Source organism: Pinus tabuliformis, chromosome 8 (assembly GCF_031772625.1).
Source record: "Pinus tabuliformis cultivar Carrire ecotype Pingquan chromosome 8, CPIR1, whole genome shotgun sequence".
NCBI classification, from domain to species: domain Eukaryota; kingdom Viridiplantae; phylum Streptophyta; class Pinopsida; order Pinales; family Pinaceae; genus Pinus; species Pinus tabuliformis.
Window position 1 is genome coordinate 1,518,393,786 of NC_142294.1, and position 21,908 is coordinate 1,518,415,693.

At 35.5% G+C, this 21,908-nt stretch overlaps 1 pseudogene; it reads left to right on the top strand.

Moving 5' to 3' along the window:
• Positions 1–12,034: 12,034 nt before the first annotated feature.
• On the top strand, positions 12,035–13,779 carry LOC149241666 (IAA-amino acid hydrolase ILR1-like 4 pseudogene; annotated as a pseudogene).
• Positions 13,780–21,908: the final 8,129 nt, after the last annotated feature.

Here is a 21,908-nt window from a genome sequence, read left to right on the forward strand (position 1 = left end):
ATGATGATCAACCTGAGTTATTATTTGGTCCAGAAGTAAATGGCACACATCAGCAGGGGGTATCTCTCCATTCTACATTAGCCTAAATGTTCATGATAAAATCTTACATAATGCTATGCTAGATTGAGGGGCATCCCATAACTTAATGCCTAAAGCAATCATGGAAATATTAAACTTAGATATTACCAGACCCTACAAGGACCTATTTTCTTTTGATTCCAGCCAAGTCAAATGCCTTGGCCTAATCAAATATTTGTGTGTGACTCTAGTCCAGTGCATAGCAAAGAGTATTGTTATGGACATAGTAGTTGCTGATATCCCACTCAAGTATGGAATATTGTTATCTCGCTCATGGGGAGAAAAATTGGAGGGATCTCTACAGTTAGACATGTCATATGCCACCATATTTGTGTTTGGTAAGCCAAGAAAAATTTACAGAGAGACCTTGATGAAATACATGGTGAGTAGTGTAGAAAAACCACAGAATTTCCCTATATACTCCATGCATTATGATATGGACTCTTTTATCTTGTACAATTCAGACAATGGAAAAAATAAAATCACAGTCGTAGAAGAAAAACATAAATCACCTGATAGTGAAAACATATTTCATGAGTCTCTATGGCATTTGGATTTTGATGGCTCTATAAATAGATTAGGAGCAAGTGCAGGAGTTTGGATTCATAACATGGAAAATAATCATTTTGAAGGTCATGCCTTTAGATTAAACTTTAAATGCACAAACAACATGGCAGAATATGAGGCTTTAATCTTAGGACTGCAAATTGTCAGAAAACTGGGAGCCAAGAGAGTTTCTATCATGGGAGACTCAGAATTGATTATAAAACAAATTAAAGGAGAATATTCTGTGAATAATCCCAGACTTAGCCAATACAAAGAAGCTATTCCAGATCTGATTAAGGAACTCCTTGAAACTGATTTTGCTGCTATTCCTAGGAAACAAAACATGCAAGCTCACAATTTGGTTACTTTTGCTAGCACTTGCAGATTATCTTTTTAGCCCAACCACCAGTACACTGTAGAAGTAAGACAAAGACCTGTCATACCTGATAATCTCAAATATTGACAGACTTTTTCACAAGATTCTCAAATTGATGATTTTATGAATGTTGAAGGAGACTTTCAAAACTGTAACGTAGATATAGACTGTACAATAGATAATATCATAAATAGTGAGATGGATATAAATGCTTTAGATGTTGATAAACCCACTAATTTCACTAAAGTAAAAGTAGATAGCTTAGAGAAAGTAGAAATAGGAGAAATAATCAATGATGATTTTGAGATTTTAAACCTTAATAATTTTTTTTTTTCCTAAGGGATAAGTCCCATTAGAAGATTTGTTTGATTCAAATGATGTAGCTAGAAAACCAAAAATGGAGCCTTTAAGAGTAGACATAGAAGAATGTAACATAGGAACTGAAGAAAAACCCAAGCTTATCAAAATATCCAAAGCATTACCTTCAAATGAAAAGTTGAAATACATAAGTTGGTTCAAAGAGTTTCAAGATGTCTTTTCTTGGAGTTATGGAGACCTTAAGTCTTATGACACCAACATTATTCAACATAAGATACCCCTCAAAGAAGATTAAAAACCCTTTAAACAGAAGCTTAGGAGAATTGATCCAGTTCTTATGCCATTAATTGAAAAGGAAGTAAAAAGGATGTAGAATGAACAAATCATAGCACTAATCAGATATTTAGATTGGGTCTCTAATTTGGTCACTACTAGAAAGAAAATAGGAGAAATCAAACTCTGTGTTGATTTCAAGAGCTTGAACAAAGTGTCATTAAAAGATAACTACCCTCTCCCTAAAATGGACCACATTCTATAGAGGGTAGTAGGCTCATCCATAATTTCATTGCTTGATGGATTCTATGGATACAACCATATCTTAGTTCAACTAGAGGATCAAGCAAAGACTACATTCACCACTCCCTAAGGTACTTTTATGTATTGAAAGATGCCTTTTGGATTGATGAATGCAGGGGATACCTTCCAAAGAGCAATGGACGTAGCCTCTGCAAAGGAAATCCATGAATTTCTAGTTGTTTACCAGGATGAAATCACAATGTTTTCCAAATCAAATAATGAACATCTAGAAAACCTGAGAAGAGTTTTTATGAAATGTAGTAAATTTGGCATTTCCTTGAATCCCAAAAAGAGACTCTTTGGCCTAAAATAAGGTAAACTCTTGTGACACATAATATCAAAATATGGAATTAGAATAGATCCAGCTAGAATAGAGGCAATCCTAAACATCACTTATCCTAGAAACATCAAAGAATTACAATCATTTTTAGACAAAATGAATTTTCTTGGGAGATTCATTTCTAACTTAGCAAAATTAATCAAAGAATTAAATAACATGTTAAAGAAAGATTCAACACTTAAGTGGACAGTAGAGGCTAAACAGTCTTTTGAGGCAATCAAAGAAGCCCTTACTAAAACACTAGTTCTCGTAAGTCCTGATTTCAAAAAGGATTTTATATTTTTTTCTTTTGCTTCAGAACATACTATTGCAACAGTCTTATTGCAAAAGAATGATCAAGGATATGAGTAGCGTATTGCATTTTTCAACAAATCATTGAGAGATGCTACATTAAAGTACAACATAATGGAAAAAAAAAACACTTTCTTTAGTGAAATCTATTAAAGATTTCAGTGTGTACATATTGTACTCACACAACATTGCTTATGTTCCAAATTCAAAAGTACATGACATTTTGACACAAAATGGGCCGGAAGGAAAGAGAGGCAAATGGATTGCCACTATCTTGGAATATGACATAGAAATAAAGCCTACAAAACTTATCAAAGGCCAAGATTTAGCTAAACTCATGGCTAAATCGAACTATCAGGCCTTAGATATAAATTTCATTGGTGCCCTAAATGATTAGGAAGAGATGGCAACTCCACGGATCAATGAAGATTTCACAGATTCACCTTGGTGTGCAGATATCATATTTGTTTTACTAAATTTACAAGCTCCTCCTAGTTTATCTAGAACTAAAGCTAGATTTTTGAAAATGAAATCAATTAAATATTGTTCATAGACAATGCTTTATTTTGGAAAGATAATGGTGGCATTTTGTGAATTGTTTATTAAAATATGAGGCTGACAAAGTTATGCACGAAATTCATGTAGGAGATTGTGGAGGACACTTATACTGGAAAACAATTGATGATAAGATCTTAAGGGCAGGTTTTTACTGGCCCACCCTTTTTTCAGATGTCAAAAAGTAGGTGACCTCCTATCACAAGAGCCAAATATTTGAAGGAAAAAGGAAACTCTTACCATTACCTCTCAAACCCATCTCCACAAAAATGCATTTTCAAGAATGGGGTTTGGACTTCATTGGTGAAATTCACCCATCCTCCTTAGCCCAGCATAAATGGATTTTGACAGCCACTGATTACTTTACTAAATGGATAGAATCCATCCCTTCCAGAAAAACCACATACTCTGTCATCATTTCATTCCTTGAAAACAACATCCTTTCTATATTTGGATGCCCCCAAAAGCTCATTACTGATAATACAACTGCTTTCAAATCCAAGAAAAGGCTAGATTTTTGTAACAGATATCACATTACCCTTGGCCATTCCACTGCCTTTTACCCTCAAGGTAATGGACTTGCAGAATCCTCAAACAAGAGCCTTGTTAATATCATCAAGAAACTCCTAGAAGACAAAAAGAAGACCTGGAATGAAAAGTTAGTTAATGCCTTATGGGCAGATAGACTAACTACCAAAAAGTCCATTGGTACATCTCCTTACCAGCTAGTATATGGAATGGATGTTGTTTTTCCATCCTCTTTAGGAGTACCAATGATGAGAATGATTCAAGAGTTGCAAGTAGAACCAAATGATATCCAAAGGAGGATAAATCAAACAATACATTTGCAGAAAACTAGAGAAGAAGTCTATGACAAATCACAAGTGATATAGGATAAAATTAAAAATATTTTTGATAAGAAAACCAAAGCTGATGATTTTTACATAGGTGACAAAGTACTAAAATGGGATTCTAGAAGAGAAGAGAAAGGTAAACATGGTAAATTTGATTTCCTGTGAAAAGGCCCTTATATCATTTATGGTTACAGAGGTAACAATGCAATTTTCTTAAGACAATTAGATGGAACAGATCTACTAGGAGGACCAGTCAATGGTAGAATGTTGAAGCATTACTTATCCATAGATTAACAGTAGTTCATTTTACTTTGCTCATTGTATATAGCATTGCAAAGTTTAGATTGAATTGGATGGTAATCTTTTGAAGTTGAAGCCCAAAGAGAAGGCCCTGAGCTTTGAAAGGTTTACCATCATAATTATGAATAAAGAAAATCACAGAGGAGCAGTTACAAGCTAGCCACAATTAAAGTTTCAAAAGGCTACTGATCTTAAAGTTCTTAACATTTCACCAGCAAATGTCATCCCCATGTGGAGCCACCATTAGGGTTCTATAATAATAGGATTCATAATTTTGAATTGGCTATGGTTAGTCTTGTAATATTGTACACACTTTTGCTTTCTGCAAAATGTTTTCCATATTAAAAATAAAAAAATGTAAAGAGGGTATGTCCTAAAAGAATAGTCAAAGGACAAAAAGAAAGATAAAAGATAAAAATAAGTGAAAAATATGAACCCCAAAAAGAGATAAAAATAGATCATGAAAGTGTGTAAATTCAAATGCTACTACTTTTTACTTTACTTTGCAAAATAAGATTGTGTGCAGCTTGTCAAAAATGCCACAATCCATGATGGTCAAAAAGTTTAATCTTGACACATTCATGCTTTAAATTTCATGTTGATAGATAGAGAATAAAGATGTAGCCAAACTATTTAATCTTGGCAGATCAGTAGTTAATCTGAGCCATTGGAAGATATAAGGTTAGAATTATATAGTTTTCTTATCAAAAGAAAAATAAATAAAGGGTCAACAAGCTCAAATGCATCCAATGAATGAAGAGAAAAGGCTAGGGTAAATAAAGGGTAGGTAGAAGAAATGTTGCAAATGCACAAGGTTGCTAAGTCAAAAGCACATCCATCATGCCTAATCCTATGTTTCATGTGGAGGAGGAATTGTGAAAGAGAAAGGACATTCACTAGAAGATTATTTACTAATTTCTCCTCATTTCATTTCACCACCACATACTTATTTGATAATTTCCCCTCATTATTCCTTCATTACTTGTAAAAACCCTTTCCCTCCATTTTCACCTGTGATCCCTATGTTTCACACATTACACTTCAAAAAATCATTCCCCCTTCCCAAAACTCCTTTCCCTAGTGTGAAACACATTCCCATCACAAATAATACTTCCCCCCCTTATTAATTTCCCTTTTCCCCTTAAAAACCCACAAAAACCCTTTATCCTAAGTTTTTTCCTAATATCCTGCTTTATAAAACCCCCCAAGTTATAATTTCCCAACACCCTTTTAACTCACCAAGCCTTTGTGTATAGTTAAAAACCCCTGCCATATAACCCATGGTCCCACCTTTATTAACCATTTTATTATATTAAAAATCCCGACATTACTTCGCTAATTAATTACAAATCATTGTAATTAAACCCTGGGCCCCACCAACTACTTTCCCGACTCCGTCCATGCAACTTCACTACGCAATATCCCTCTAATATCCCACCCCCATATCCAACGGCGCACAGCCATATCGCACGGATTCATCATCCAAAAGTCAACAGCTCGAGAGCACGCGAGATTCGCGGTTTTGGCCAAGCGTTGTTTGGCTATGTGGTGCCACCAAGTTATATCGCGTGCTCACGAAAAATACCACCCTCCTCCCAAAAGTGGTGTGATATCACTGAAAAAAACCTCCCCGCCTAAACCAAAAACTTCCCACTGTTCATTCAATAAATCTCGCACCAAAATGTAACCGTTATTGGTTAAAAGGCCCAAAAAGCCCCAATTTGTTCTTTTCACTCGTTTTCACTGTAAACCTCTGCTAAACCAATTCTGACACCCTGAACCTCTGAGTGACCAATTTAGCCACCTTTTGCCACCTGAAGATACTACGGACACCAAATTGAAGCAACAAATAGCCAGTTCAAGCCTTAATACCCTCTGCAACTACCATAGAACCCCTTCTGCGCACCGAAAACCATCAAATTCCAGGTATTCTTGAAAGAACCAGAACGGCCATGTAAATTTGAATTATAAACAGTAATTCTCAGAGGCTAATTGATTAAATTAATTAAAAAACCTTCCTAAACTAAAGAGAAACCTACTGTGAACCTAAATTCCCTTTTTACATATTGTTATTACCCTCCCCACTATTCCAGAGTTTCTGACATCACTCCCAAAGCCACAAAAAGACTAATTCAGTTCAATATACCAAATTACGGCTTCCCAAACTTCTCTGTATTTAATATCGCTGCAAACCCCTCACCTTGATATTGACTACCTTAGATTAGACGACAAACAATTTCAAATCAAGGACATTGCTTCCCCTGCCTACCTACTAAAACTCCACTGCTGGAGTAAAGACAAGTTTTTGAACCAGAATGATGACATTCACCTATGGGAGTCCAATTTTCCCAAGTACATGTTCCCAGAAGTACACCCATTCCTAGAAATCATCCACTTCTTTCAAGCTTGTTATATTTCCAGTCAAGGAGCCATAGTCACCCCTAATGAACAGGTTCTATTCACTGTCACAACAGAATCAATAACTCAAATGCTGCAGATCTAGCCAGGCCCAAATGAGACCCCACTTTCCATTGAAGGTTTACTTGAACTCTACATCAAGCTAGACCTTCCCAAGAAAGCTAAGATCTTTCAGACTTTCATCATTGAAGAGTCTCATACTCCAACAGATAGTACTCCATATGCTGTCACCATTTTTTTTGAGAGAGGAAACCAAATTATAACCATTCTCTCTTGCATTCTAGGGTACACCATAGATGAAAATGTGGATGAAGTTGTCCTTGCTTTCCTTTCTATCTTTTTCCCAGGCAAGCCTCCTACTACAATTTACAACTATGCTCAGTTCATAGCAGACAGAATCCATGAACAGTTCATCAGACTACCAAATGAGAGAGTCTTCAAATATTCATTAGTGTTATTTCATATGTTCTTGTACTTTCAGTCAGACAAATTTCCAGTCAGCATTTAGAAGTTAGACACCAAAGACAATCCAAGATCTGTCATCTATTGGACACCATTGATCCAAAAATATTCCACGTTTTTTTCCTATAAAGACTTCATTGATTCATTTGTTTGCATTCTAGGGTACACCACAGATGAAAATGTGGATGAAGTTGTCCTTACTTTCCTTTCTATCTTTTTCCCAGGCAAGCCTCCTGCTACAATTTAAAACTATGCTCAGTTCATAGCAGATAGAATCCATGAATAGTTCATCAGACTATCAAATGAGAGAGCCTTCAAATATTCATCAGTGTTATTTCATATGTTCTTGTACTTCCAGTAAGACAAATTTCCAGTCAGCAATCAGAAGTTAGACACCAAAGAAAATCCAAGATCTGTCATCTATTGGACACCATTGATCCAAAAATACTACACAATTTTTTCCTATAAAGACTTCATTGATTCATTTGTCCATCCGATTATAAACATGCTAACCAATAGCTATCAGCCCAGGATCAGTCACGAGATTAAAAGAGTTTTACAGTTGGCTAAGAACAGTAGAGTGGGAGACTAGTATCTATACGAGGACCACACAAAAATCAGAATATATGGATGCCAACTAACTCCTTACAAATTGCCCAAATACCTCCCCATGAGGATATTTGCATTAGATTACTTTAGGTAGATTATAAACTCTGATGAAGTTAATTTATTTTTAGCTAGGAAGAAGACCCGGTTTAAAATGACAAATCAATTGGGCCCTTTTATTTATAATCATAGAGAAGTTGGACTAAAGGCAGATAAAATTTTACAACAGATGAATTTCAAGAGAGGTTTTATGTGGCAATATGACCCTCATGGTGTCATAAATAAACTAAGGCTCAAAGTCAAATTGAGTCCTTTCATACATGATCCTAGGCCAAACATTGAGAGATTTTCCAACCAGTCAGGATGGTTGGAAAAAAACTTTGATAGATGTGGAGAATACTGTAGTAGATGTGGAGAAAATTTTTATAGATGTGGAAGCAAATTGATACTAGTTCCTTTCTGAAGGTTCCAACCCTAGAAGAACTGATGAATATTCCTCCTATTTTGCATACTCCAGCCAATGAAGACAGAAATGCAAAAAGAACCAGGGAAGAAGGTTCTAGCTCAGCAATGGACACTACAAATGAAAGATTTGAGATCAGTTACATGAAGAGGCCCAAGCTTAATCCTGTAACTGAACAAGAAGACACCATTGGAACAATGGAAATCACTGACACTAACACAATGGTTAGAAGGAGTAACCCAATAGCTTCAGGTGAAACTCAATAGCCTTCTACTTCAAACACTCAACTTATTGAGAAACAACTCATAATTGAAGTCTTTTCATCCACCAGACCTGTGGATAAAGAGACAAATATTAAAGAAAAATACAAGGAAATTAAGTTGAGGAATGAGACATTGAAGGCTAAGACTTATTCCCAGTACTTCAAACAGACACCTACAAATCAAAATAGATTAATGTCAGCCTTTGACATTAAAACAGGTAAAATTCAAATGACATTCATGCAGCCTATAGTCCAGCAACCTAAATCATCATCTAAATACAGGAAAACTGAATTTGAAGTTTTGGTTAGGGATGTTCACCCTATTGACCAATTTGAGTTCCATAAGTAGGCAGGTGAGATGATTTATTCCACCATGAAAAATAAGGCAATGACTGTGAACAAGCTCCAAAGCTCACTGGATAATATTATAGCACAATACAAGCTGGAAAAGGCACCCTCATAGGCCAAGGATAATAGAATCAAGTCACTGGAAGACTTGGTGGTTGAGCTTGGATATAGTCCCAGTGATGCCAAAGTTGCAGAGAAACTGATAAACAAGAAGAATGAAGATATTGCTGCTTTGAAAAAGCAATTAAAGCTGCCTCATTTAGAGCATCCACAGACTAAGGAGGTCCTTGAAAGCCAAACCCAACAGGAGGAGATGATGGATCTCATTCTCCAATTAAATGATCAATTAAAAGAAATGGAGGAGTTGGATAGTTTGATACAGTTAAAATAGGCTAGCCTTGAGACAGCCACTGCTACTGCCATTCCAACAGTCACTACAACCATACCATCAAGCTTGGCAGCTTCATTAGCCCCCACAGCTCCACTGGCTACAACACTTCCGGCTGCAACATCATCTACATCAGCAATAGGTTCAACAATAGCGGCAGCTCAGCCAAGTGATGAGGCTAGAAAACTGGTCAAAGCAATGGAGGACATGTTCATTAAGACCTCTGAGATAACAGATAAGGATTCTAGAGGATGAGAAGAAAACAGCTCAGATTATGCACAAAGATGAAGTTCAGAAGTCAACCAAGATGACTGAGAGAATAAAGAACTTAGAGAAAGAGTTAATATTGAAGGAGCCACTTGCCCACGCTGAAGAACAACTATGGACCAATATCATTGACTCTGTCAATAATATTTTTCCATCTATACAAGTCATCTTTAAAAAAAATGATTTAGTAAAAGAGACTACAGAAGAAATTCAGAGAGTTAAGGCCGAGCTTGGAGACATGCCAGAAGAAGCCACCAGAATAATCCAATTCCTTAAATCCAAAAATAAGTATGAATTGCAGGAGCTATACATAGCTAACAGGACTGGCACCATACAAGAAGTGAAAAAAGTGCTCACCAAGAAGCATTTAATGATGAACCTTGAGGACAAACGCCAAACCATGCAGCTGGCTATAGACAGGTTCATGGTTAAGTTTGATGCTTTAAGGTAGAAAGGTCTGCCAAATCCATTGGTGATAAATGACAGAATGATGCCATAGGAAGACTACAACAAGAAAATCAGAGAGGTGGCAAGAGATCAAGACAATAATTCCTCTATGAAGGGGATGCCCACAGGAAAGGTTCTGTACCAAAAATTTGAGAACATATTTTACCTCTAGCATGAGGTAAAACACCATTTTGTGAACAGACCAACCTTTGCTAAGTATGCAAAAGTAGATGAAATTTACAGAAAGATGGTAAATATCAAATTACCAGATGCAGACACATGGGAAAAGTTAAATGACTTACTGTAAAAATGCACAGTGAAAGTGAAAACAATGCAGTAAAATAAAAGCAGAAGACTATCTCAAATAAAAGAGTATCATATGAAAGAGTATCAGTTAAAATGGCAGAGTAAAAAGAACAGTCAGCGTGGAAGACCAACAATAAAGGAGAATAAACAACAAAAGATCAAAAAATAAGACAACACAACCTAATAAACAGGGATAGATTGCAATAGTTGAATATTTGTCCCTATCTTCTTGCATGAAGATATTTCCTTTTGCTAGATTAATTCCCAAGAAAGTTTGGGATATTTTGTAAACTATTTTTGTATAAATACTTCATAATTCGAAGAATAGTGTGTGGATTACTTGACATTACTATAGTTGTATTGATCCGAAACTTGAGGGTTATTTGTACCATTTTTCAAGTCAACAGACTGGACTGAGTAATAAAGAGATTACATTATAGGATTCATGTGGTGGGCCACTTCAATGAAGTATTTTCTTTTGCAAAATTGTTATTTTTCTTAAGTGTTTTAGAAACTTGCATGTTATCTAAATTGAATGAATTAACTAGAATTATATTACAAAATTTGTTTAAGCACACTATGTCTTGAACAGTTAATCATTTTAATGTTTTATACTGATATCTAGATTAGGGAATCCTTCATTTCTCCCTAGTTTTTATTGACCCCTACCATTTCCTTCATGATCCGGTTTGAGGAACCCTTAATTGCTCCTTGACCCTAATTGAAAACCACTTCACCATCCAACCTTAAGATCTGAATTTACTCAGCTACCTTGCCCTGTAAACACTATCTTTAGAACTTGATCCATTCTTGATTGCTTGACACTTGACCCCATAGCCTAATGGTAAAATACATCCCTCTATCCATCTAAGTTAGTGATTCCACCACCAATTCAAAATCAAAACCCAATAAAAGCTTAAATAACTAGCCTAAAAACAATTAACTAAACAAATTTAAATCATAAAGAGAGAGCCCTCTCTGAGAATTAGGAAGGCTAGATCCTAATCTCCAAAGTAGGTTTGTGGTTACCTCTATTATTTCTTTCCTAACAACTCTAGAGAAATTTTGGAGTGATAACACCCGTAGTATACATTTTCAAGCCATGCCCTCAAATTGAGCATTTAGAAATATACACAAGTAAACAAATTATTAAAAACAAATGAAGAGGATGAATTCACATTCACATCCTACTTCACATTCAACATAAAATTTTTAGTGAGAAATCCAAATTTAACGTTCAATGCATCATGGTATAGGACATCTCAAAGTGCACAATCGATTGTGGGAGGTCCACTGGAATCAGACCTACGGGGGATATTTTAAATCTAAGTAACTCTCCTATGAAGGTTGGAGTTGGAAAGGTTAAATAGGGAAAAGTCAGAAGGAACTCCATTAGAGTTCTCATGCTTGGGGGCATGGCAATAGTAATGGGAGTAAACAGACGATATTGAATGTAGAAATTTCAAATTCTTATATATTTTCAAGCTAGATTAATTCCATGCATTCCATTCCATCCAACAACATCGCAAGAGCTAACGATTTTGAATTGAGGATTACCTCATGACAACAATGACTTGCAACTAAGCCAGGCAAGATTTTTGTTGATCTCATATCTGGAACTTGTTCATATTTCATATTATTTAGTCCATAAATGAATTTTTTCCTACTTAAGAGTCGGTTATTAGGTGCTTTAAGTCTCTTCCCAACTGCAGCCACGACCATTTTATAGGCCTCAATTTTTATTTTTATTTTATGTATTAGAGAATAGGTGGAGTGTGGTCTTACATGAGTGAAGGGTTAGTCTTCAAAGGTCTTATTTGAGCAAATGCCCATATGGATTGCAAAGCAGTTACCTAGATGGATTGTTGTAGAGGATTTATTTTGATATGGGTGTTGTTCAACATGGTTTCAATGATTGATTGTGCATCAAACTGTGAAATGGATTTCCCCTTGGGGGATGCCGACTCATTGATCAGTAACTTTGGGGATCCATATGGGACGTCAATAGATCACTTTGGAGTTGTAGAGGGGATGAGGGGTTTGGAGAGTGTTGTTGCTCAGGAGATTATGGAGTTGGTCAATCTGCCTGAAAATGTCGAGTGGTTGAAGAGCATAAGGAGAAGGATCCATGAGAACCTGGAGCTTTCTTATGAGGAATTTGAGACCATTAAGCTCATGAGGCAGAAGCTTGATCAAATGAATATTAGCTATAAGTACCCTGTGGCCAGAACAAGTGTGGTGGCTTCCATTGGTAATGGGAATCCTCCTTTCGTAGCTCTTTGAGTAGACATAGATGCTTTGCAAATTCAGAAGGTAATTGAGTGGGATCACAAAAGAAAATCCCCAAGAAAAATGCACGCATGTGAACATGATGCACATTCTACCACGCTTCTTGGTGGTGCAAATATTATGCAACATCATCAACATTTGTTACAGGGAACTATCATATCACTCTTCCAACCTTCAGAGGAATCAGGTGCAGGATCAAAAAGAATGATAGAAGAGGGAGCACTGGAAAATGTGGAAGGCATATTCACAATTGCATGTCGTTAGGGGAGATTTTAGCCTAAAAGTGCCACGTAATATCCATGTCATAATATGTAAACAAATCAAGATCCTTTAAATTTAAAAGGAGGTACATGTAAATATTTTGCAGCGAAAAGAAGAAAAACTTTTTTTTTTTTTTTTTAATTATATTTTTTGCTTATTTCTTTATAGGTTTACTCAAATTTCATGTGTAGACACTTTTTTAGATGCAGAATTAAATTATGCATCCAACGAATACCCGTCATGCATACTTTTAAGAAGACCCACATTGACCAAAATTAAAGATACATTAAAAAATGTGTTGAACACGCTTTTTTAATGTATCTTCAATTTTTATCAATGTGGGTCTTCTCAAAAGTATGCATGATGGGTACTTGTTGGATGTAAAATAAATTTAATTCTGCATCCAACGAGTATCTGCACTTGAAATTTGAGTAAACCTATAAGGAGATAAACCAAAAATACAATTAAAAAAATAGTTTTCTTCTTTTCCCTCCAAAATTCATAGCTCTTATTTTATTGTTTTTCCTTAGGAGGCCACTTTTAGGCTAAAATTTCCTCTAATGTTTTGGCAATTATCCACATATGTGATTTGTTCAAAGCCTAGGCCCTTACTTGTTGGTTATGGATTCTTCAAGGCAATAATGACTGGGAATGGTGGGCATGAAACACTCCCACAACATTCAATTGATCCTATATTGGCAGGTTATGCTTATGTTGTCCTTTTACAACATCTCGTTTCACGTGAAGCTAATCCCTTGGATTCTGAGGTAGTATTTATTGTTTCATTCAATGGAGGTGGTGCACTCAATGTCATTCTAAACTCTGTTACTATTGGTTTCACATTTCATTCTTTCTCAAATGACAACTTTTACAAACTTAGCAAGAGAATAGAAGAGGTTATTTTAGGACAAGTTGTTGTCCATAAGTGCACTGCAATTGTAGATTTCTTTGAAAAAGAGGATCAATTTTATCCTCTGACTTACAATGACAAGGATATGCATAAACATGTACACATAGTTAGACAATAATATAAGAGATTATTAGAACATAACCCAACTTCAATGAAGAGATGAAAGTGGAAAAAAAACGTATAACAAATGATCGGTTGATGAGAAACATAACAATCTACTCCTTTATTAGTTGTTTGCATTACTTACATAGACAATGCAATGTAAGCTACTAGGAAGATACATATAGAAGTTGTGGCATCATCTCCCCTCATTGTGCTCTTAAAAGATGTCATGGCATTGCATCTGATCATTTTTGCATATGTTCCTTTGATTCCAGGGGTTTCACCTTCACCTCCCTTCCCAATTGAGATCCTCGAAATCATCTCTTTAACTATAGTGTTAAACTCCCATTAAACTAATAATACATAATCATTTCAACTCATCATCATAAGGTGAGGCAGATATTCATGGGAGAGTTAATGTGAGTAAGGAAAATTTCTTTGTCCATGTCTTGATCATTGGTAGAGAGTTTCGTCTTGTTCATGCACAGAACTAAATGCAGAGTCTTTTTTTACACTTTTATTCAAGTGCCTTAATCCTATCTTGTAACGGTTTCACATACTCAAATTGTGGCAAAAGAAGTCATAATTATGCCAATCACTAGTGAAGAAGGGGGAATTGTACCTAGGTTGACCAAGCATTTAACAATTCCATCTTCATAGACTCTCACCATACGAGGAACCTTGATGACTACAATAGATAAGGAAGATGGTGATGACTCCATGGGCACACGACATGGGTTCTGGTGTATCTAGAGCTAGGATAAGACGAGGTCAGAGAAAGCACAATATGGTTACAAACCCTAGTGGTAGATTGAATTTAAAATTGTTTATACCCCATAATTTCTGAGATAAATTGTCCAATTATTTTATAGTAATGTGCTACTAATTTCAAAACCATTAGATGAATAAAGCATCGCTCTATGGAAAAATCATGCCCACTATAGTAAAGTTTTCAGTTGGTGTTTTTGTCTTGATGCCTTGGCTTTTTTGGTTTTCTTTATTATTCTTAGGTATTACCTAGAATCATGATGCAATTTCCAAAATCTACGACGTCATTATAGAAGAAATATTTTTGGATGTAGTTTTCAAAATCATCGATGTCATTTCATATTCCTAGAAAAGGATTGCACATTGTTAAAATTTTCTAATTGTTGTGTTTTGACCAAAAAAATTGCAATTGTTGTGTTTTGTCACATGTTCAAATTTTTTTGGATAGATGAGGATGAAATTGAGCCTCTACTATTGATTGACTCTGCCTAGCCAAACCCATCACAGGAACACCTTCGGTATAATTATAAAGTGGATGGTAGAGATTTAATTTACATAAAATATTTGAGAATATTTTTAATAGTATATACAAATTAAAAGTTGATATTTATTCTCAAAGTAGTTATAAAATTTTATCTTTATAATTAAATTTATTAATTAAAAAAAATGTTAGATGGACAATTGTAATATGAAATGAGTCATGATTTTTTGGACATGTATGGATAAGTAATAGTATTAGTCCATAATATTGTAGGAAAGCCTATTTAGAGTTTATCAATCTCGTAATAAAGTGGAGGTGAAACTTTATAGTTAACAATATTGTTACATGATTTTCTTAAAATGTATATATGTTTTAAATTGTATATTAATTGTTTTTATCAATTTTTTTTGTATCAAGAGATTACATTATTTCATGGTTTTTTTCAAAAACATGTTGGTCTTACTCTTACTAGATTTATTGACCAACATGGGCATTCCCAAGTACATGATATATTTCCAGAGAGGCAATGATCTACAAACACTAACCGACAGTCATTGAAAAAAATAAACAACACAAGAAAACAACCAATACACAGTGATTGTCATATGAATTTACTGGGACCGGCCGTTTGCAAACTAAGACCAGAGGAGACAGGGGCTTGAAATTGAAATGGAAATGATCCTTCATGTGAGCAATCCTGGTTTCCAACTTTTCCATCTGCTCCTAAAAAAGTCTCTACTTGCACCAAAGGCTCACCAATCTGTCATTTGTTTCCCACAGATTTTGTTGCAGATGGTCCATGAAGTCAAGGATGTCGTTATGGTCATCTTAGCATGCGCGGTTGAGTTAGACTAACACATTATGAAGATGTTATATTATATGAACAATATCATCCTAAGGGAAATGGTGAATCCACCGTTTGGCCAGGTCCCTGCTCTTGAGACAGTTCATGGTGTTGAACTCTCATATTCATCCTGTAACTCCTTCTCCAATGTGGAAAATTCAAACTTGTCCTTTCCCAAGGGTCCTCTTGAGCCCAAGGATTCCTTATCTCAACATGCTCTTGACCCCAACTACGTGGTGGCGAGTCTGCTTGTAGAAAGGAGAAAGTGCAAGTTTGTCACGACTCCCACCCCACTTTAACCTGGTTGGATGGAGTTTTTCTAAACATCGTTGGGAAATCCAAACCAAAAATCAAGTCCACCACCTTATAACCCTATTCAACTTCAAACCCAGACAAAAGGAGGACTCCACGCCTCCCACCCGACCCCACCCCCGCAACTGAAAAGGTAAGATGTCAAGGGTGACAAGACCCTATAACTGACTTAGTATATGACCCTTTGTCCACGATTACTAGTCTACCACCTCAAGTCTAGTCTAAAACTATGTCATACTCACACAAAATAGACACTCTTCCTCAATTTACTTAGCAAGGGCACACCACAACACCCTCCTACAAGCCTCAATTTTGAAACACCACACCTAGATTTCCAAATCTGCCATAGAATCCAAACAACCAAAGTAGAAAAATTAAAAAAATAGGGTATTTGAGTCTAATATGAATTATCCATAGAACATCCATGAATGATGCATGTGTGACAAGGTTAATGATGTCCCTCATCGCCCTGTCTTCTCACTACACAAAATCTCTAGCTTGCACATGCCTATAAGACCAAGCTCATCACATAATCCTCACTCTTCTTCAATGCTCAAACCTATTCTAAGTGCCATGGAAAGAAAATCTTTGAATGAATCCAAAATAATCCCAACTAACATCCTTACACATAAATGCCAATGGGTACCTAATTTTCGCCATTTGATCCACCTTCCATACCTAAAGTGCACAACAATTGAAGATACAATGAATGTCATTAAGTTGTTGTACATATCGAAGTGATACCTCATGAATTAATGCATGTGATCCACCTACCAGGTGATCCATTTACCTGAGTCAAAAATGGGGCGTAGGGTGGAGAACCACAATAATTTGACATTTACTATGGTTGTTGTCTACCAATGCCACAATTTCACTCGAACGAAAAAATTCTTGTTGGAATCCAACGAGAGTTTTTTCAAGAAATCAAATCTTGGGAGTGTTTGAATCATTTTTTTGATGGTGGAAATGAATTCAACACCATCAAGAAGCACAAGGGCACCCAAAATCTTGAATCTTGACAGTTGTAACCCAAATTTCCAAAAAATTCTGCCAGATTTTCTCAAAATCATATCACAATTTTCATTGTTTTCCAAGCAAAATTAGGTCATCATTAGAGTATATCTATTGGTATTTTCCAACCATTTCATTTATATGGTTGTACTAGCTAAGTATGCATATATATGTTTGTTTTTTAGAATTGGAAGAGAGTTTTCAAAATTAATGGTGGAGATATGTTGAGAAAACATCCTCTCTTTTAATTATCATCAAACAATTTTAAAATCTGGATAAAATTAACATCAATAATTCTTATGCCCAAATTTTGTGCAACTACTTGCATAAAGTTTGCTGGATACTAACCTTTGTAAATCAACATATTTACATTTATTTACAGTTTTATTCTTATCTAAATTTATGCAAAGAATTGCATAAATTATTGTGGGCAATAGCTTTTCGTAAATATATTTGTTTACCTAAATATAAAGAATGTACAAAACAACTTTTCAATTGAAATCAATATCTATCATAAATAAAAGATTCCAATATCTACTTTAAGTAAAATAATTTTACATCAACACTAAATAATAGTAAAATGAAATTGAAAAACATATACCATATAAGAAAATATTAATACCCAAAAAAAATCATCAATATATTATTTACACTAGTAAACATGTCAATATGACATATTAACACACTACTATGTATCTCTCATGTTGCATCGATTATATTTTCTCAATTTATTGAAATAATAAGTACATCAATTAATTACGCCATTGGAAGAACTCCCTCTCCATACCATATGTATTTTTGTGTGACTTTGATTTGGGTGTCAGACAATAGAAATAGTTTAGGCTATCAGATTGATTCCATTGATATTAGTTATGAAATCCTTCTATCAGTGTTAGTTAGTTAGTTATGAAATCCTCCCCTGCGTGTAGAAAAAGGCTCTAAAAAATGTGCAACAAAGTTAATTATGGGCAAAGTCTGAATTCAAGGTTGTTAAACATGAGATTCATGTCAGGGGTTCTTCTCGGAAGAGCTTTGTACTTGGAGAATCTATGGCAATGATGTTTCTATGAATGACTTCTATATGAGTCATGGATTCCATGCAAATCTCTTGTCAAGGAAGAAAGTTCATTTACCCTACGCTTGGGTAGTGAACTATGAAACTCAATGGTTAGGGCAGTGTACGTGGTTGTTTTATCAGCCCATCGACAGACCCCAAACTCCTCCCTTGATGGAACCAAACAAAGACATTCACATCGATGGGATGATCATCAACATCGCCATTGTTCTTGTTGGAGCAGTCACCAATCCCTTCAAGACTGGCTACTTCCAAGGCGACGTTGTTACACCTATGGAGGTCGTCTCTACTTGCTTGTCCTTCTCTTTATGATTAACAAATTGATGTTACAGTTGTTGTTTTACATGATTGAAGGAGCGTTGTGTTTTTTTATTTATCTGATATATGGTTCTTATTTGTGGCGATCTCTATTCCAGTTATGCAGATGATGAACAATGGAAAAGAGGGGCCACGCCCTCCATTTCCATCCACTACTTTTCATGATCATTGCAAGATGGAGCAAAAGGAATGTTTGGATAATTGTGCGATCCTTTACCGTTTCGTCTCAAATGATCTTCTAAAATTCTCAATCTTACATCAAGTGTTTCGGGCATGTTACGTTGTGAAATTGATTCAAGGTTTACCACCATTTAATGGAAGGTTTTCCTATTCTAAAATGATAAACAATCTTCACTTCAGATTTCCTTTTCCATTATACTAAATCATTTCAACCCTTGATATATATATGGTATAAAAGATTTTAGATCTTAGAACCTCTATCCCAGGATCGAACAATATGTTTAATTCCAAATTTATCACATCATTAAACGACGTTGATGACGAAGACCAAGACTAATTGAACTCACAATTTAAGGGATTTAATATTTGTTATTTATTACCCCACATTTTAATATAGGGAAATTCTGAAAATACGGTATGTCATTATAAAATCCAATGTGTAAGTTATCAGAATTCTTTCGGCCCAAACTCCCCGGGAAGCATATTTATTTATTTTTCTTTTCTTAATATAAATAAAACATAAAAATTATGTTGTGTCAACATAAAATGATAAAATCCAATATCTATGAGATCTATGTCCATGTGTTAAATTCTTCCAATTTGTTTAATGTCAAACTAGGTTGATCTATACTTTTGAGTCATGAAACATAAATGTAAAACTTTTTAACTTGAAATCATGAGATTGTTAACAATATGAGAAATTCCAGGCCAGGAGGTAACTCCTCAAATGAATTGTGTTTATTCATTAAGATTACTCATGGTTATATACATGAGGGAGTGACTCTTGGGCTTCACCTCCTGATAACTGTTCATTTTCCATTATTCACTATTTACATTATTTACAAGTGTTTACCCAATCCCAATGATTAGGTGTCAATATCTACCCCATTAATCTGGAGGGATGTTGGTGAGTCCAAGCATCATTTTGAATCTTTCAAACTTTTCTCTTCCAAGCGCTTTGGTGAAGATGTCTACAATTTTCTCATTAGTGGAACAATGGCATATATGGATTGTCTTGGCCTCAACATGATGTCAAATCAGATGGTATTTTGTATTGATTTTATTTTTTCGATCACAGAACTTTGGGTTCTTGGCCAGCTTTATTGCAGAGGTGTTGTCAATCATGAGTGGAGTTGAATGTACTTGTTTTACTTGCAAATCTTCCAGAATTTTCCTAAGCCACACAATTTCTTTTGTTGCCTCAGTTGCGACCACATATTCTTCCTCTGTTGTGGAATCTGCTGGCATTGATTGTTTGTGTGATCTCCAGGAGGCATCTCATGATCCAAGACTCATAGCATAACCTGAAGTAGATACCGCAATTTCTTTGTCTCCATCGAAGTCTGAATCAGAGTATCCAATCAAGCTAAAGTCGCCCACCTGTGTATACTTGAGTCCAAAGTCTTGTGTTCCCTTAAAGTACTTTAGAATTCTTTTTTCAGCAAACCAATGTCCCTCACAAGGCTTTTGCACAAACCTAGAGAGGATTCCAACAACAAACGAAATGTCTGGTTTGGTAGTAGTCAGGTAGTTGAGACTTTCTACAAGCTGTCTATACTTTGTTGCATCCTCAAATTCTTTTCCTTCAATTTATGTGAGCTTTAAGTTTTGTTCCATTGGAGTAGTCAGAGGATTGCACTCATCCATGCCAAACCTGTTCAACCGATCTCCAATGTACTTATTTTGAGAGAGGAATATAGACTTCGGATGTTGAGTTACTTCAATACCAAGATAGTATTGAACAAATCCCAAGTAATTAATTTCAAAACCTTTCCTCAATTCCTTATTTATGGATGTAATGTATCTTTCATTTTTCCCTGTCATCAAAAGATCATCTACACATACCACAAGATATACAATTGTTTTTCCAGCTTTCTTGACAAACAAAGTTGCATCATCAAGATCATAATGTTTGAAGTTGAGTTTTAGAAGATGCTCAGTTAAGTTTTTATACCAGGCTCATGGTGCTTGCTTGAGGCCATACAAGGGTTTCACAAGTTTTCATACTTTATGTTCATGTCCCTTCACAGAAAATCCTTCAGGCTGGGACATAAAAACATTCTCGTTAAGATCTACATTCAAGAAAGCAGTTTTTACATCCATTTGATGAAATTTCCAACCGTTCTGAGCTACTAAGGCAAAGAGTGTCTGGATGGTAGCCCATTTTATTATGGGGGCAAAATTCTCCTCATAATCGACCCTTTCCTTCTGTGCAAATTTTTTTTCCACAAGCCTGGCTTTGTGCTTGTCAAGTGAGCCATCAGCTTTATACTTGTTCTTGTAGACCCACTTACAACCAATTAGTTTGGTTCCCAATGGAGGATCAACCAGCTTCCAAGTGCCATTCTTTATCAAGGCATCATACTCCTTTTGCATCACTTCTTTCCATTCATCATGTGAAGTGGCTTATTTGAAGGAATTTGGTTCAAAATAGACAAATTCAGTTTACAATCATAAGAAACATCCATATCAACGGGTGAATTAGAATCATCTACATCACCTCCATTTTGCCCAGTTGAATTTCTTGTTCCTGTCTTTCCAACCTCATCAAGATGAACACTTTCAAGTGTCTTTGTCAGCCACTTTGGGGGACCTTTATGAGATGGTCCAGGCTACTCAGTTGATTGACTTGGGGTTGATTCAAGATTGAGTCTCCCAATTCTGTCAATCACATCACTCAAAGTATCATCAGTGGTTGGAGTTTCATGTGGGGGAGAGAGTGCTTTAGAAGAAGATTCCACAGATTGATCCAATATAGGAACCCCCCCTTCAAGATGTGGAATCTAATTATCAAATTCTTGAAATGATTTTGCATGTCTGAATCTATCCAAGCGATCAAGTTGTCACTCAACAAAATTATCAGCTCTGGAAGATTCAAGAAATATTACATCTCTAGATACAACAAACATTTTATTAACTTCATCATAGAGATGGTATGCTTTGGAGGTATTTGAATACCCCAAGAAGATACACTTACGACTCCTTGCACCAAGTTTGTTTCTATGTACCTTTGGTATCAAGGAAAAGCAGGTGGAACCAAAGACCTTGTTATTTTTTACCGAAGGAATGTGGCCATACCACATTTCATAAGAATTCTTGTTTCTAATAGCATTAGATGGACATATATTCTTTACATATACAACGCATAGTACTGCA